Here is an 18,442-nt window from a genome sequence, read left to right as displayed (position 1 = left end):
GACTGTCCAGCTTCAGAATATTCATTCTCAGTTCTCCACCGCTCTTCACCCTACTGCTTAGGTCTCCTGGGCTCGGTTGGAGCGTGTGTGCCAAGTGGAAGCAGTTTAGGCAGTTCTAACCTGAGGCTCTCTGTGTTTAATGTTTCATCAACCCTGCCCCAAAACCTAGTGTGGGTGAAATGAGTAGAGAATTTGCTGAAGGAAGAAGAGAGTAGTAAAAGTGAATTCTACACTGAATATTTCTGAGGAGTTCAGGAATGCCAGAGCTAAAAGGAATCTAGAAACTGTACTGTCCAGCATCTCATTTTATAGAGGAGATGGAGGTCTAGAGAAGTAAAGTAGTTTGCCCTAGGTAATGTGAATGCCAGAGCGGGGAGCGACCCCAGGCTCCTGACCCCAGGGCCAGTGCTCCTGGCCCAGAACTTCCTTTCTGCATGGCCCCTTTGAACCAGCTAATGATGATTTCTGTGCAAGGAGATATCAGAGAAATATTGCAGATACTGTCTGTGGCATCAGCGGGGTTAACGAATCTTTCCAACATGCATTTTACTGTGCCTATTCAGCTCTTCATTTAACAATATTTAATAATGTCTATTGTAAGTTCCGTATATTATACAGTAAGCACACAGGGCCAATAATATTTTATGCATTCTCATCAAGAGTGAAATTGTAAGGGCCATAAATGGCCTGATGGAAGAGGATGATGAGCATGGCGGCTCACAAATCACGTTTACTCGGCTCAAAGAACTGAGTGACTGTGGACATGAATTCTTCCTGTCTGACAGGCCCACAGGGAGCCACCTGCCAGCTGGACCGAACATATAAAGACATCTACCATTCATGTTTTGTTCTGGTCAGAGGATGATGGTAGCAAAGGAATGTTTGCCCTTGCTGCGCATTAATCTTTATTGCTTGCATGTATGGAGTAATAAGAGTAACTGTTGAACCTTTACTAAGTGCAGGATCCTGTGCTGAGTACTTTTCATTAATTAATTTATTCCATTTTATTCACTGATTCATTCTTGCATGCATGCATTCAATCATTGTTTGGATGCCTACTATGTGCTAGGTCCTTTTTTTTTTTTTAAAAAATAAAGATTTTATTTATTTATTTGAGAGAGAAAGTGACAGATCACAAGCAGGGGAGAAGTGTAGAGGAAAAAGCAGGCTCTGCGCTGAGCAGGGAGTCCAATAAGGGGCTCAATCCCAGGACCCTGGTATCATGACCCGAGCTAAAGGCAGACACTTAACTAGCTGAGCCCCCCAGGCGCTCCATGCCACTGTTCCATTTTTTTTTTTTTTAATTCCTCACAGTAGCCTTAGGATGTAGGTACAGATATGTATTCCTCAGTTACAGCAAAGGAAACAGTCTTAGGGAGGTGAAGTAAAATGTCTCTCAGTCATGCAGCTATGTGATATGTAAGTCTGGATTTAGATCTCATAAGCTGAGCTTTTAACCCCTAGGCATGCAGCCTGCCCCCACCATCAGAAAGCCTCTAAACCTAACGCAAAACAGGAAAAGCCTAGTTTGTTTAGCCAAGACTAGTCTTGGGTGTGAGTAGAGTAAGTAGTTACCCATTGTGGTACCATTTGTAAGTCTTGGGAAAATCCCATATCTCAGATAGTTTCCACCTAATACCACAGTTCTTGAATCCCACAAATAAAAATGCTTTCTTTTACATTATTGCACTGATGACTTCCAAGAGTAAATACAACATCTCTCCTCAATTTAGAGTTTCTACCAAACTTAAAGCTGAATTCCTGGAAGTTTTCTAGATGTCTTACATTCAAAGTGTCTAAAATTAAACTTCATCACTCATTTGTAAATGCAAATCAAAACAATGAGATAGATAGCACTTGAGACCTACCAGAAAGTCTAGAATAAAAAAGACAGGCAATAACAAGCATTGGTGAGGATATGGAGAGATTAGAACTCCCCATACATTGCTGGGGGGGAGGGGGAGGAGGATGGGAAATGGCACAACTGCTTTGGAAATGAACATGGTATTTCTTCAAAAGGTTAAACATAGAATTGTCAGATACCCCCAAAATTCTACTCGTAGGCATATTTTCAGAATTTAAAACCTGTGTCCACCCAAAAGCCTGTACATGAATGTTCATAATAGCCAAAAGGTGGAAACCTACTCAACTGTTGGTCAGCTGATGATGGGAAAAACAAAATGTTATATATCCATACAATGGAATGTTATTCAGCAATAAGACGGCGTGAAGTGCTGATACATGCTACGACACGGGTGAACCTTGAAAACATTATGTTAAGTGAAAGATGCCACACGAAAGACCACATATTATATGATTCTATCTATGTAAGTGTCCAGAATAGGCTAGTCTATGGATACAGAAGGTAGAGCAGTGGTTGCTTAGGGCTGGTGTAGGAGGTGTGTGGGAATGGGGGCATTGACTAGCATGTATGGGATTTCTTGTCCTACCTATCCCTCATCCTACGATAATAACATCCCTGCTGCTTTCCCCAGCGGTACTGTGTATTTGCAAGGGCCAGCTTCCTATTCATGTTTGTCCACCTGCATCCAGCATCATACCTAGACCCTATGTGACCCATTTTATGAGGTGAGTTATCCTGGGAGGGCAGTAGCATTTTCCTGCCTTCTAAGGAGAACCCGGACAGGAGGAGGCCCCTGGGAACCTGGGAGAAATGGGGGCATTGAAAGAAGGGAAAAGAGTCAGGTTTGGACTAACAGGAGGTATTGAAGGCATCCTACCCACATCTCGGTTTCCCTCGTTATCAGCCTGGGTGTGCTAGGTAGTAGTAGCACTGTGAGAGGCAGTTCGATATATTGGGCAGAATGACAGTTTTCCTCAAGGTCCCAGAGACAGTAAATAATGAGGCCAGGCTGTGAACCCAGCTGGGTGATTTGAATAATTATCTGTCCTCTGTGAGTCTCTGTGTTTCTCTCCGATCTATAGAAAAAAGATAGGAACACTTCCTTCTAAGGATTGTGAAGATACAATGAGACTGTATATAAAGTTGTCTGAAATATGGTGAGAGTGCTTTGTTGCTGTTTTTATATTGTTATTTGGACTTTTAGTCCTGTCCTCAGACCCTATCTCAGTAAAGGGGTAAGCACAGGAACTCGGTTGTGTTTTCTTTCTCATCCTCATTGTGGACACCTAAGAGGAAGCATGAGTGGAAGAACTGTGGAATTATACAAACATTGGCATGAATTCAATAACTGTTTACTTTATGGGTCAAAATGTCCTCATATGTCATGATTTTCATTTGTGTTATAGTAATCCTTTTCATCAGTCTTAGCTCAGTAATTAGCTACAGGAGGACACCCTGTGACACCCAGAGACTTAGGAGGCAGGGTCTGATCCTGGTGCTTGGGCTGCCCAGTGATTGTCCAAGACAGCGCCAGGCCAAGTCCCACAGCACAGACAGGTGGCTGAGGGTGGGCTTCTGGTGCCAGGCTGCCACCTGCTAGCTGTGCAGGCCCTGGGTCTGTGATGTAACTTCTACAGGCCTCAGTTTCCCTGTGTGCGAGACTCAGGCCATCATAATAGCTCCCTCACGGGTGTCCAAGAAGATAAAGTGAAGCCAGGATGTGAAACCTTCAAACAGTGTCAGGGACTTAGTGAGCCCTCAGTAGATGTGCTTCAGACCAAGGGATCCTTTGAAGACCCTTTCTCCACATAACTTGTAAGCAAATACAGAGTTTCATACCACATTTTATAGCAGTTTACCTTCAAATCAGTCAACAGGGCTTTATCATTGCCTAGTATGCCAGGCACTGTGGTTCCTGTCCCTGTCGGGGACTTCTTCTAAGTCCCCAGATGAAATGGACCAGTTAACTGATGGGAAGATTTATATCATCAAGGCTCCTTTAATTGGTTAATACACATTTTTTTAACATACAGAATGTAATATGAAAATATATTCAGAAGCGTACAGACTACTTATGAAATATATTGTATATCATAATGCAAAGGGCTGTTACTATTATGTTGGAACCCTGCAAGAGTACACATACATATGAGTGTCCCCAAATAATCAGCCTGCCCAGACTTTTCTCTAGGGAAAATCTAGTCAAATACTGAGGAACTCAATACCTTCTCTTTGTGTTGCATTGATTCTACTCCTGAATTTGTTTCCAGGGTTCCATTTTCTGAGAGTATACAGAAATTACATTTCTCTCCTGTTTTCTGGTTCTTATTCCTCAATTATGAAAGCCAACACAGGCCAAACCTCTGGCTCTTGGATAACACAAACAACCACAGCAATGGCCACGAAGAAACCACACTCCCCCCAGATAAACAGCAGAAGGCAGAAGAGGCGATTGTTCAAATCACATTACAAGAAGACCACCATTAGTACTAGCTTAGGTTGTTCTTTGGAGCTCCTTAGGCTTCTGGCTCAGTACTGGCCCCAAAGATTCATCCGGTTTGAGGGCCTGCTGCTCATGAGAGCAAGGGGCTACTGAGGACTCCAGCCTTTCTGCTATGTGAAGTGGCTCTATTTTCCTGTGAGACTGAAGTAAAAGAATAGTGATCATTCGTGGGGAAAGGAGAATCCCCAGGGAGTTTCTAAAGTAGTGGGAATACGTCATGCCCAATAGTTATTTTTTAACATATACTTTTCCTCATTGTATTTTTTTAAAATTTATTTATTCATGAGAGACATGGAGAGAAAGAGAGAGACAGAGACACAGGTAGAGGGAGAAGCAGGCTCCATGGTGGGAGCCCAAAATGGGATTCGATCTTGGTACTCTGGGATCATGCCCTGGGCCGAAGGCAGGTGCTCAACCGCTGAGCCACCGAGTCGTCCCTTCTCACTGTATTTCATTTACTTATTTGTTTGAGAGAGGGGGGGAGCATGCGTGTGAGCATGAGTGGGGGGAGGGGCAGAGGGAGCTGGAGAATCTCAAGCAGACTCTGCATTGAGCTGAGCTTAGAGCCCAATGCAGGGCTCGATCTCTCAACCCTGGGAAGATGGCTGGAGCTGAAACCAAGAGTTGGATGCTCAACCAACTGAGCCACCCCGGTGCCTCCCTCATTGTATTTCAAAATAAAAATGCAGCACAGAAATACATAGCAAAAATGAGAATGCAGACCTATATTTAGTCATATATTAGTTATGTATTTTGTTGAGCGAAACACCAGGGTACCAAATTTGAAATGTTGGTATGATCTCATGTTTGACAAAACATGTATTATTAGTAAAAGCTACCATTTATTTAGCACCTGTTCTGTTTTTGGCACTGTGCTAAGTGATTTACATATATTGTCTTGTTTTATCTGGACATAAATAATAATATCTATTTTAATAATAAATAATACACCATTTATCCTCATTTTATAGATGTGAAAACTGAGGCTTAGGTTAAGTAAGTTATTGAAGGTCACATGGCCAAAATGTGAGAGAGCTGGGAAGCTGTTGATTCCAACAGTACTATGCATATTGATCTACTGCTCCTAAAAGACAGAGGCCAAGATATATAAAAATGTTAGTAATTGGGGCGTCTGGGTGGTTCAGTGGGTTAAGCATCTGCCTTTGGCTCAGGTCATGATCTCAGGGTCCTGGCATTGAGTCTGCATCAAGGCTCCTTGCTCAGCAAGGGGTCTGCTTCTCCCTCTCTCTCTCTCTCTGTCCTCCCCCTGCCTGTGTGCTTGCTCTCTCTCTGTCTCTCTCAAATAAATAAATAAAATCTTTCTAAAAAATGATAGTAATTGTTATCCATGGGTGTGGAATTTTTTTTTCTTTTAGCTTATTCGTATTTTCGGATTTTCTTCAGTGAGCTTATTTGCATCATAAATGAAGGGGGAGAAAGAAATTGAACCATAAACAACTTCCTCTTTGCCAAAACAAAAGAAGGAGATAGGGCAGAAAGGAAAGAAGGGAAGGTAACAAGAAAGTAAGATAAAAGAGAGGAAGAGAAAGGGGAGGGAGAGGAAGGTGGGAGAGAGAGTGAAGGAAGGAAGGAAAGAGGAGGGATGAGAGGGAAGGATGTCTTCCTAAGGTGGCTCTGAGGGGACGCGTGTCCACAGCTCTGTACCGTCTTGCCTCATTTTGGGTTGGGCCTGGCATTGAATGCAATCCAGCAGAGAGGGCAGGAGCAGAGGAAACTGTCCTTCAGAACACAAGAGTTGGGTAGGGGACCCACAGGCGTTTAGAATACCGTGGAAGGTGGAAGGTTGGGTATTGCAGTATGAAGTGAATTGTAATTGATATTGAGATTCTATCTTCTGTAAAGTGTAGTTGTGACAGAAGACTAGTAGCTCCCCAACACTCGCCCTGTTCAACTGTCAAGGTGTATCTTGGGCGCCAGCAATGGAAAGGGACAGTGCGGATTAGCAGCTGGAGTGGCAGTTATGTGGGAGAACACAAACAACGTGAGGGCAGCAATGGGACATGGGAGGGTGGCCATACAATTTACTTTCTCAATTAAAAGGGTTCTTATTAATCATTAGCTGGGACAGGGCACATAAATTAGACCTGTCCCTGACAAACTGGGAAGTTTGATCATCTTAGAGAGGCCAGATAAATCAGAAGAATCCAGAAACTACAAAAACCAGATAAAGGACATGAATATGAAAAGCAAAGACAAACGTTTTTGCAAGGCCAGCCTCATTAGTAACCAAAGAGATTAAAATTACAACAAGAATGTTTCCTTTCACTTTTCAAAATGGCAAAAATCATTTTAAAAAATAACAGAGCTACTATTTATTGAACTCCTGTATATGCAGGTACTTTCTATACCTTCTTCCTAATTTAATAAAATTTTTTATTTTAAAATAAGTTTATGTTTATTGAAAAGTTGCAAGACTATTACAGAGAGTTCTTATATACCCTATATACTCTGTTTCCTTTTACATTACTGTGGAACATTTGTCACAACTAATGAACCCATAACATTATTTTTAACTGAAGTCCATACTTTATTTGGGTTTCCTTAATTTTTATCTAATGTCCTTTTCCCATTCATGCTGTCACATTACATTTAGTCATCATGTCTCCTTAGTGTCTCACACTTCATTGTTTTTGATGACCTTGACAATTTTGAGTACTGATCAGTATTTTGTAGACTGTTCTTCAATTTGGGTTTGTCTAATGTTTTTCCTTATGGTTAGTTATGGGTTTTGTGAAGAAGACCACAGAAATAAAGTACTATTCTCATCACCTCATATCCAGGATACGTACTATCAACATGGCTCATCACTGTTGATGTCAGCTCTGGTCAGCTGGTAGTACTGTCAGATTTCTCCACTGTAAATAACTCTTTTCCTCCCCTTCCCATACTATACTATTTGGAAGGAAGTTACTATGCAGCCCACACTGAAGGAGTGGAGAGTTATGTTCCACTTCCTTGAGGGTGGTGTATCTACATAATTCTTTGGAATTCTGCACAGAGAGGTGTCTCTTCTTCCTTATTTAATTATTTATATTAGCATGGATTTATGGATGTTTATGTTATACTTTGGTTTGTAATCCAATATTATGTCATTTATTTTGTCAGTCAAATTGTCCTAACTTCCTTTCAGGTTGGCCCCTGTGAGTCCCGGGCAGGCCCCCAGCATTTGTTTTTTTTTTTTTTTTTGAGCACTTTCCTACTTTCTGGCACTGTTAAAATGCTCCATGCCCATCTTTTTTTTTTTTTTTTTTAAGATTTTATTTATTTATTCATGAGAGACACACAGAGAGAGGTAGAGACACAGGCAGAGGGAGAAGCAGGCTCTCTGGAGGGAGCCTGATGCAGAACTCGATCCCAGGACCCTGGGATCATGCCCTGAGCCAAAGGCAGACACTCAACCACTGAGCTACCCAGGCATCCCACTCCATGCCCATCTTATATATTTAATGCCCCAGTCCCAGAATCAGCCATTTTCTCAAGAAGCTCTGGTTCCTTTTCCTAGAGAATGGTTTTAGATACCAAGATCTGGGCCCTAGCTGTGCTTATTGCTACTGGGTGTTGTTACTTCTAGGCACACTTAGGGTATAGTGCTGTGAACTAGTATGTGTTTATACTTCCACACATGTACCTGTATATCGATATTATTTCTCTGTCTGTATCCATCTGTGTCTGTATTAAGCTAAACATGGGCTCATACTTCTGGCTGATTCTCATCCAGTACTGCATGGTTCATTCTAGCTTCTCACTTTGCTTAGCTGAAACCTGTCGTTTCAACAGTGAGAGACTTCTACCACCCACCATACATTTCCTCATGCTCAGTTTTGGTGAGAGTGCTAGAAAATTGACACCGTTGGTGCTATTGGTGTGAGTGTTGGTACAGCCTTTGTGGAAGGCACTTAGGTAGACTATGTCAAAAACCTTAAAGGTATCAGCTGGTCAAAGGTTGGAGTATCAGTTTAGTCTCCAAGGCAGGGAAGGTAGGAGCAGATTCCCCAGGTGAGAGGAGGGTAGCAGCACTGAGAGGCAGAACACAGACTCAAATCAGCAGTCCTCATTACCCCCTGCAGACGATTGAGAGCCAACGTTTCCCATCAACCCTCACCTGCAGACCTGTAGCTGATGGTAATGGGGAAGCAAAACATTTGATGGGTGAGTGCTGCAAATTCAATTCTTCATTAGACATGTTTTCTTGATGTTTTTAAAAGGGATTTGTTCATGGTTTACCTCTGAAAACAGATGACTGATAATCGTTGGGAACCCATCATTCTTTGAAATTTAAAAACCAAAGATATACTCCTATTCACGGAGAGTTTACAATCTAAATTGTGAGGTTTTTATTTATTTATTTATTTTAAGAGGGAGAGAGAGAGGGAAGGGTGGGACAGAGGGAGAGGGAAAGAGAGAATCTTAAGCAGGCTCTATGCCCAATGCAGACCCTGACATGGGGGTCAATCTCACCACCCTGAGATCAGGACCTGAGCATTGGATATAAAGAGCTGGATGCTTAACCAACTGAGCCACCCAGGCACCTTGATATTGTGAGATTTATGCCCGTTAATGATCAACCTGAAAAACAACTCAGGCATTTTTTGTTAAAAACAAACAAACAAACAAAATACCTGGGACAAACAGCCAAATATTCCACTCTGGTTACTGAGCCCTTCCAGGTGCTGTGTGTTGTCACAGCATCTGCACTGGTCACCTCTGAAGCTGCTGCTTCCTCACAGTACACGTGTAGTATGTGACACAAACATAGGAGCTGGAGTAGAGAATTCCATAGACTTTTTTCAAAGTATCAACTACAAAGGGACAGAAGTCTGTTGAAGTAAGAGAGAGAAGAGTACCTAATTCCTAACAAGAAATAATAATTGTAAACTATCATTGTTTATCTGAGAAGGGATTAGGGAGGATTCACGTATCAAAATGAACTCCTCCAAGTTTCTCTCTGCTCTTAATTTGATAGGTATGTTGCTAAGACTTTGAAAGAATTGCTTTCAAATTGATAGTTCAATTCTTTGGTGCTAGGGAGAATCTGGGGGAGGAGAGGCCATCCAGGTGAGCTGGAGGGAAGAGGAGGAAAGAGTATTTACTACTACTTCCAGGTGGTTTGGGGAAGATAAGTCAAATTTGGAGAAAACTATAAAAAAATTTAATTAAGTTGTGGCTGCATCTGAAGAACAGGATTTCCCTTCAAAGCAGGAATTGTGGGAGATGTTAAGTTGGCTGGCTGTGTATTCTAACAACAATCATACTAATTGTAATTATTTGTAGGTTATAAACAACTGAAAGGGCGTCTGAAAGCCAAGTTTTAGATAAAGTAGAACAATTGAGAGAGGAAATAGAACTCTGAAGTGTAGAAGGCATTCTGCAAAATCCCCAGGTGTAGTCACAGTGTCACCATCCAGTCATGGTTTGTGTTTGGAAGGAGAACAATAGAGCAATAAAAGTCAAAAGATATTGAATTGGCATTTAAAAAAATGAAGTGCATTGTTTTCCAAAAAGTTCCCTTGTTTGCCTGTGTGTTGCAAAGAAGTTACCATTCATTCATGATTCTCTGCACACCTCCATACCTCCAAGAGATTTGGTTAAAACCCCCATCATTCCCTGGATTCCCATATAACACTCTCCACTGATGCCTGCACCAAGGTGTATTACTAGGAGTGGTGTTGTGCAGGCTAACTGAAGTTGGGAAGCCTTCTGGCACAGACAAGGATAATCATTTAAAGAAAAGGGCAAGGGGCTTGTTGTTGAGCCACGGGCATCTTGAACAGTTATTCTAGCTTAAACCTGTATCAGCCATGTATGACAACAGGTGGGTGGTCCCTTTATGGGTCCATGTTACTGGAAAGAACTAAGGGAACTGTGATGATTTCATCCTGCAGGGAAGGTGAAATGGGCATCTTAGAGAGCCTTGGACTAGTGTCTGAGAGGGTTGGTGATTCTCTGTAGATTTCATCAGTGTCCTCCCAACCATGGCCCTTTGAACTAAGGCTTGGGTTGTCTGTACAAGGGAAATGAGGCAAGCACAAGGGAAGAACAATAGAAGTTAGGAGATTTGAGATATGAGATGACAAGCATCAGCCTTGATGGTGCTCATTTTGGTGATGGGAAATGGAACTCTAGACCCTATAGCAGGGCCCTCAATATTGAGGGTAGGAGACTAGTGGCCATCGGTTGTTCAACTATCACTTATATGCGATGCACAAGACATCATCACACAGAACTAGATCAGGGTAGGACAAAGAAGGACCATGATGTGCCATGGTGTCAAGAAGATTGGTTATAGGGCACACATAGATCCTTGGGGCCACACAGACCTTGTTGGTAGTAATGTAAAGGAGAGAGCCAGAGTTGCATGGATAAGGCTAGAGCCCAACTGATGCTCTTACTTGATTAGAAATTCCATTTTTATATCACCCTGACACTCTCCATCCTGTACTCAGCTGGTAAAAAGGATGACTTGAGAAACAGATTTCATTCTTTTTATTCCTTGAAAAGGGTAGAAGGGAGAGAGGAAAGCTCCTACAGCTTTAAATGTCTTCAGCACTCGTGGCAATCTTATATCACCTGGGATGTTTGTCCTCCCTTCTAGAGTCAAAGTTCATGGAGGGGACTATATTTTTATCTTTATATCCTCCACATGTGCTAAAACAGCAGAAACAAAGCACGTGCTCAGCAAGTGCTTGTGAATGAATGGAAGATATATAACCTAAAGCAGGCACTGTGTTAGGTGCTTTATTCAGGTTGAATTTTAATCTCTAGTGAAATTGTTTTTGTACAGAAGGGGGGGATACCTGGACAGTTTTTCAAAATTTGGCCTTCACAACCACAGAGCTGGAGTTTAGAGACCCATCAGTCTAGGACTGCACACAGTGTGATCCGTGGATCGATCCTGGGATGATGTGGTCTGGTCATTGGTTTGTGGTAAGTACAGAGACGGAAAGTATTTAGAACCTTTTATGGTATTTGACATTGCAGAAACATCTAGTCCTGTGATCATTTTTCTAGTACTTCATATTTGTGACAGTATTACAATAGTGGTTTACAAGGGGTTGGGAATGAAAGAGACAAAAAGGTCTGTCTTCTTTCCCACCTCAAAGTACACATTTATAGTTTGGTTCTCCACCTTTTCAGGGAGGCATCGTGGCATAAAGACAGGCCCATCATGGCATAAAGACAGGCTACCCAAGTGGGAATCTGGTTCTTCTGTGTTCTAAATGGGTGATCTTGGGCAAATTACTTAATCTCTGTTCCTTGGTTTCCTCTTCTGTAAAAATGGGTTACGATGAAGACAGAATTTTTTTGTACCTACCTCCTGAGGTGGTTGTGATGATTGAGTCCACACACATAAAGCCGTTAGAACAGGGCCTGCCATGTAGCGAATGTGGCACAATTACTGGCCTCTGTTATTTTTGTGGATGAAAAGCAGGCCCAGAGAAGTGGTGAGAGTTGCTTGTGGTTACACAGCTACTCAGAGAAAGACCTGGGTCCCTGGACATCTCAGCAGATTCTATGTTCTCGTGGTTTCTTCTCTTTAGTTCATATCTTCCCCTACCAACAATGATCATATTCTCTGAATTCTCTCATACTCTTTTCTCACCCTGTGCTGACTCCCTAATTGCTCTGTGCCCTCCTCACACTGTTTACTGTAGAACACATCTGTGTCATGGTGTTGCTTCCCCCCCTGACCACAGTGGAATTACTGCTCTGTCCTGTGTTCTGGGGCTTTCATTTCTTTACTGGAGTCATCACAGAGATTACCTGGGCTGGCTGATCTCCTGACGGAGCACCAACTCTGCTGTTTAACAAAACAACGAGGACGTGTCACAAGAACACTGCAGCAAAGATGAGCGGTGACTGCAAATGTTTATGAAAATGATGACTGATTTTCCCGCAAAGAAAATGAATCACACAATATGCTGCTGATGCAGGCCATTAAGTCAGTCCTTGTGGGACAAGCAATATTGACCTGTCATAGAAAGAACAGTGGGCAAGAATGGACAACATGTTTTAATTTCCATCAGACTCTGCCCATATGAGGGAACTGATTTACTATAAGACTGGAGTTAGAGAGTCTTACTTACGTTTTGTCAAAAAACAAAACAACCAATTTAAAAAAATCTGCTCCCTGGACCATTTGCTAGGCCTCCTAAAAATTGTAGATTTTGAGAAGATAAAGAACACCGTTCTCCTCATATAACGCCTCTCCTCCCACAAGGCTTTACAAAACCATTTTCAAACCCTTTCTAAGTTTTATGTCCTTGGACCTCTTGTATGCATACTGTATTTCTTAAATAATTTATTGAGGATTCACAGTATGCTGGGCTCTTTTCTAAGAGTTTTATGTATGTTAACTCATTTGATCTTCACAACCACCCTAGGAAATACCTTATCCCCATTTTAAGTTGGGGCACAGAGTGATTCAGGAACTTGCAGGGTGAATGTGCTCCTGGCAGGTGTCTGCTGGGGTCACCTACTCAACACTGCATGAGGAGCAATGAAGGGAATGCCACTTAGGTCTCTGCCCCTCAGCTGCCCCTTACGCCCCTTCTCCCTTATTCTCTGACAGCATAGCATTCTACTTTTTGTTCTGTGGGGCAATGGCAGGGTCATCACTAGAAGTTCCTACTACTTCCTGTCCATCTTCCTCTGCTTGAGAACAAATCTGAATAACGAAGTCAGGGAAATGTAAATACCGGCCCCGCAGTCTGAAGTAAGTGCATCCCTAGGACTTTGGCTTTCTCCTCCGAATGACACTCCTCAGATTTGTCTTGCATTTACAGTAAGATGTTTTTAGGAGGGAGGAAGGGAGAGAGAGAAAGAGAAAGGGACTGTGGAATAATAGATATTTTAGAAGCTCTGGGATCTAATTGTTAACCCTGTCATTGATGAACTTTTCATTGCTTGGGTAGAAATTGGGGTGAGAATATTGAGGAATTCCCCTAAATGGTTTGTGGCCAATGGCCAGATTTTTGTACCTTTTTTTTTTTTTTTTTTTTTTAGAAAGCAAAAATACTGAAGGAAGAAGAAGAAATAATGTGATTTAAAATTACATAAGCAGCAAGTAGGTTCTTATAACAGTTTGGATTCCAGTATTATTCCAGTGATTTTAAGAAGGCTACCTCAAAGCAAATATAAAAAAAAAACCAACCAAACAAACAAAACAACAACAACAACAAAACACTGAAAGACTAGATTGACTAATTTTAAACTGGTTCTATTTGACATTAAATAATATTAGTATATACAAAAGTCTAGATGGATGAGATGTCACTAATCTCTCTATATTTTATAAGCTTCCATAGTATGACAGATACTGTACTGATTGGGAAAGGCATATTTTCTAGCCTAGAGCAAATTAAATCTAATCCAGACACAAATAATAATCAGTGTAATACTGCCATGCTGCCCAATGCCCAGAGAAAAAAAGATTTTTATGGTTTCAGTTGGCCTTTCATTTAGTAAATGTTGTATAAGGTGACCAGCAAGACTTCAGTGTCTCCAGCACACTGCTTGTAAACGTGAGTTGAAAGACCTGGGCATATAACTCAAGTTTGCATTGGAGATAGTTCTGGAGCTTGTCTTGCCCACCCTTTTTTGATGAGTATAGGAAGACTAGGCTAACAAGGGTATACTTGCCAGAAAATAAGAGAAAGATAGATTGGAAAAAATTACAAACTTTTAGACATGATTAAAATCTTTGAATGTGAGATCATTATTTCTGTACATGTTATGTTCTTTAATTAATTTTGGTACTTTAGGAAACAATAAAGCACTGTCAGCTTGAAAATTTAATGTAGCGTTTAGAAATGAAACACAGACAACCCATTTTCTAGCTTTGGAAGTGAAATATAGACAATTTATGCTAAGTAAAAGAATTTTACAGAACTCCAGATTTATAGAACCAGATCACAGAGCCTTGAATTTAAGGATTTTTGTGGGGAGAAAGGTAGGAAGTCCACATCACAATCATACAGTGGCTCCTACTGGCTGGGTGTTATAATGTGGCACAGATCTATCAAGTTATAAAGAAAAAGAAGCTTCCAGAGAGAATCACTGTGGATTTAGTGGATTCTCAAACTTATGGTACATGATATTCAGGGGAGTCAGTGTATAGGTAAGTCAGGGCCTTGGCCATGGGGGGTAAAGCAGAGATCGCTGACATACATATAGATTATCCCTGGTGGGATTGTATTGTCCGAGTATTCATAGCACAGTGAATTCTCCACACCAAGGAGTGAGTCCTTAGACACACTTAGAGAAGCTCAAGATGGAAGATTTGGGTTGTGTTATACAACAGCGAGTGTAGGGCTGACAAGAGGAACATTGAGGACGCAGGGGACCTCCCCAAACCAGTCTTCCTGTGCTCCAAATACCTCCGTCCTCTGTTGCTCTGAAGCCGACCTGAGCCTGTTGACCACATCTTTCATGGTCCACTCTTCATCTGATGCTTGGTCTGCTCAGTATTTGTCCCTGTACCAACTTCTCCCGCTGGACAAAGTCATTGCATATCCTCTGCGCTTGCTGATTCAGTTTGAACAGCTGCCTGACTTGCCAAACATTGGTTTACACATTTTCCAAAGTTAAAACATGATTGTCAGTTTCATAATTTTGCTTAAGATAGATGCTGTGGGTAACCATTGTGTGTAGTAGCTAATGCTGATTGTGATGTTGGTTAAAAGGAAAGAGCAAGAAGCAGTAAAACCAATTGATGATTATACAGTTATGTTTTTAGTTAGTAAGCCTATCATCTATCCATAAAACTTAAGTTACAAAATTACCCATTGTATTTTTCCCTCTCATTTCTCCTGCTATTTCAGGAAAGTTAACTTGCCTAGAAAAAAGTAAAGAAGAGTTTTGAATGTTTAAAATTCACAGAAAATGTTTCCGCCTTTGCTAATTGTTATAATGTTTAAAGACCCAGGACAATAAATAAGCAAAAGTAATAAAAAAACACATTGTTCTCTGTGTAATAGAATTCACATCTGAATATAGTCAAAGGCAAAATACTATAATTGTTTGAACATATTTTCCCTACTGTTTCATAGAGTTACATTAATGTTAAATAGATGAATCATGGGCAATTTTATTTATGGGTTATATGCTCTTTCGCATTTACTAGTTATATCTATAAAATATGGACTTTATATAAATTTTAGAAACATTTGATATATGTTTATAAGTATGTATATTTACTCTACTTATATAAATATGCCATTTAACAAATAATGTATTTTTGTTCTCATTTATGACATATGCTATGAATAATTTCTATTAAATCTCATGTAATCAGAAACTCACAGTGTGATGATCTTTTTTCAGAATCTTGGCTCCCATGCTGGGTAATATTATTTCTCTGAGATGTACAAATAGTTTCAATTTTTTAAAAATGTAATTTGCAGCTATGTAGTTTTCTTCTAATAACAGCTTCTCTCATAAACAGAGCAGGGGTCAACAAAAAATCCTGGCTAACTGTAAAGCAATTAGGAAAATCCTCATTAATTTGAGTATTTAATTTTTGCTTTTACTTGTAGCAATATTATTTTCTCTGGTAAAACACTAATTTCTAATTCAACAAATAACATTAAGACAGGAAGATGAGATGGAGAGACAAAAAGAGAATTTGAAAAGCTGTAAAGTAGCTTATAAAAAACCAATAGTTTTTCTTTTTGACTGGCAGCTGCCAACTTCTTTCCCTGCAGCTGTATCAGACATGGTCAAAAGAATCTTCTTGAAAGAGAAATGAAATATATGTTTAATTATGTCTTTAAGCTTATGTAGGAAATCACTTTTCTATCCTACAGAACTAAAGAACTACTCATGTTAATTTAACATTGTGCTTCCTGAATTATTTTTATATTACCATGCTGATTAAGGTCATGAATGCATGGGCCTAAACCATGTTAATCCCAAATCAATATGCCTCTTTTGTTATTTTGATATTAAGCACAGTAAGCGTGGTAGTGTATAGATTTTTGACAAGTGGCTTGGAAAATGAGCTCATTTTATGATATGAACTATTGAAAATGGAATTTGTGACTATTCAGATGAAAACTACTTTTTTCTTTTTTTAAACCCATTGAAACTAAGCAAACCAAACTCAGTTTTTCCAGTGCAATTGTCAGTTCTATGTTACCATGTGCCCTTTTGATGGACTACGTGATTAAACAGTGGCAAACATTTCAGGCTGATTGCCAGAGACTCATATTTAGATCCTGGGCTTCCCTTTTGGAATATGCAAATGGAATTTATGCCTCTGGTGATAATAGTGAATTTGCAAAGATAATAAGAGAGAATAATATGAATTTCATTAAGTGAAATTTATCTTCATGTTCAATAGATTAGATTACACTACTTTTTAATGTTCTGAATTTCTACAATCTTCTTGATGGCCTTTGTTTTTCTGCTCTGCTTCATTTACTAACAAAAAAAATTCTTGAATGTTTTCTTAGGTAGTATTTTGGTAGTCTCACCACTGTTACTGTTGATCAGATAATGTCAAACAATTGCTAGATAGCTATTTAAGTTTGGAAAGAGCAAGTAATACCCCTCACCTTTTTTTTTTTTTTATAGTCGGCACAGTACTCAAATGGATTATCCAATGGAATACGTTTTTGAACACTCAGCAAGGGGTGTGATGATGACATGGAGTCAGCATGAGCAAAGCAGTCCCTCACCAGACTGCAGGCTCTGTACAGGGAAGCATCATTTTGTTGTATGCACCATTGTAGTTCCAGCCCCAGGAAAGCACTTCTCACTTGGAATACATTCATTAAATCTTTTGAAAGAATGAATAAAACAAATTAGGGCAATGCAAACTAATATCAATTCCTGTTTTGATGTTTATGTTACCAATTAGGGAGACTACTGGATACCACCCATAAAGTATACCTGGATTTCAGCAAGATATTAATCATTTTGTACATGATATCTTTTAGGGGAAGATGAGTATGTGTTAGGTCACAGCTTAGTTACTTTAGAGCCTGACCAGTGGTCACTCCAAAAATACCTGTTGAAAAAAAAAAAAAAGAAGCCTCTGGAGAGTAGCTGCATGGCATGTTGTGGTGCTTCTACTTAAATCTTCATTGAGATTAATGAAGACATTTATAAATTAGGTGACAGCAGACTTACAGTTCACACAGAACACAAGGGGCTGATGGAGTAGATAGATTATAAAAGGATGAAATATTAAAAGAATAATGCAAATGCTTATTAGCATCTAGACTCAAAAAGTATAAAACTATAGGTTGACAAAAATGGAATTTTCCGGTAATTAAATATATAATATAAATTACACTTGCAATGTAGTTTGATTGCAAGCCCAGTGTGAACCAACAATAACCTGATATGATCACTAAAATGTAAATATGATTTGGGGCTGCATTAATACATACTTAACCTTGGGTCTGTGATTCATGAAACCTCTGATACTGTATGCATCACCTATGTGTATTTTTTTTTTTTAGGAGAAAGTTTTCTTACCTTTTATTAAATTCTTTTTTTTTTTTTTAAGATTTTATTTATTTATTCATGAGGGACACAGAGAGAGGCAGAGACACAGGCAGAGGTAGAAGCAGGCTCCATGCAAGGAGCCTGATGTGGGACTTGATCCCGGGACTCCAGGATCACACCCTGGGCCGAAGGCAGGCTCCAAACCGCTGAGCCACCCGGGGATCCCCCTTTTATTAAATTCTTAATGAGAACAGTGATTCACATAATATTAGGATCTACCAGTTCAGAAGATCAGTAACAGTCTTATTTGTATACAGATCAGGTCAAAGTATAGTTGTACCATTGTAATCAATTCTTGGAAATACATTTTAAGAGTAACACTGATAAACTGAAGCATCTCTGGGAGGTAAGCTGCCATAGTGAAAGATCTGAAAATCATGACCTATGAAAGTAGGACTGAAGGAACTGGAGGGCTGGGCTTGGAAAGAAAAGATTGCAGAGATATTGCATGAATCAAAAAAATGGTTGTTTTCGATTGGGAAAAGCTATAAATACTGACAGTATCTAGTACTGCTGAGAATTTGAGGAAATGGTATGAAATG

At 40.1% G+C, this 18,442-nt stretch overlaps 1 protein-coding gene across 7 annotated transcripts in view; it reads right to left on the bottom strand.

Moving 5' to 3' along the window:
• Window positions 1-18,442, bottom strand: part of CDH20 (cadherin 20) — a 205,800-nt gene that overhangs the window by 104,688 nt on the left and 82,670 nt on the right. Inside the window, exon 1 of one of the 7 annotated variants that reach the window (XM_072758023.1) lies at window positions 9,008-9,180. The exons of the other annotated variants lie outside the window; for them this stretch is intronic. The gene's annotated coding sequence lies outside the window, so the exon portion shown is untranslated. Of the gene's footprint in view, window positions 1-9,007; window positions 9,181-18,442 lie in introns of those variants that run through there. 7 annotated transcript variants of the gene reach the window in all.

Source organism: Vulpes vulpes, chromosome 5 (assembly GCF_048418805.1).
Source record: "Vulpes vulpes isolate BD-2025 chromosome 5, VulVul3, whole genome shotgun sequence".
NCBI lineage: Eukaryota > Metazoa > Chordata > Mammalia > Carnivora > Canidae > Vulpes > Vulpes vulpes.
This window is presented reverse-complemented; position numbering and strand designations above follow the sequence as displayed.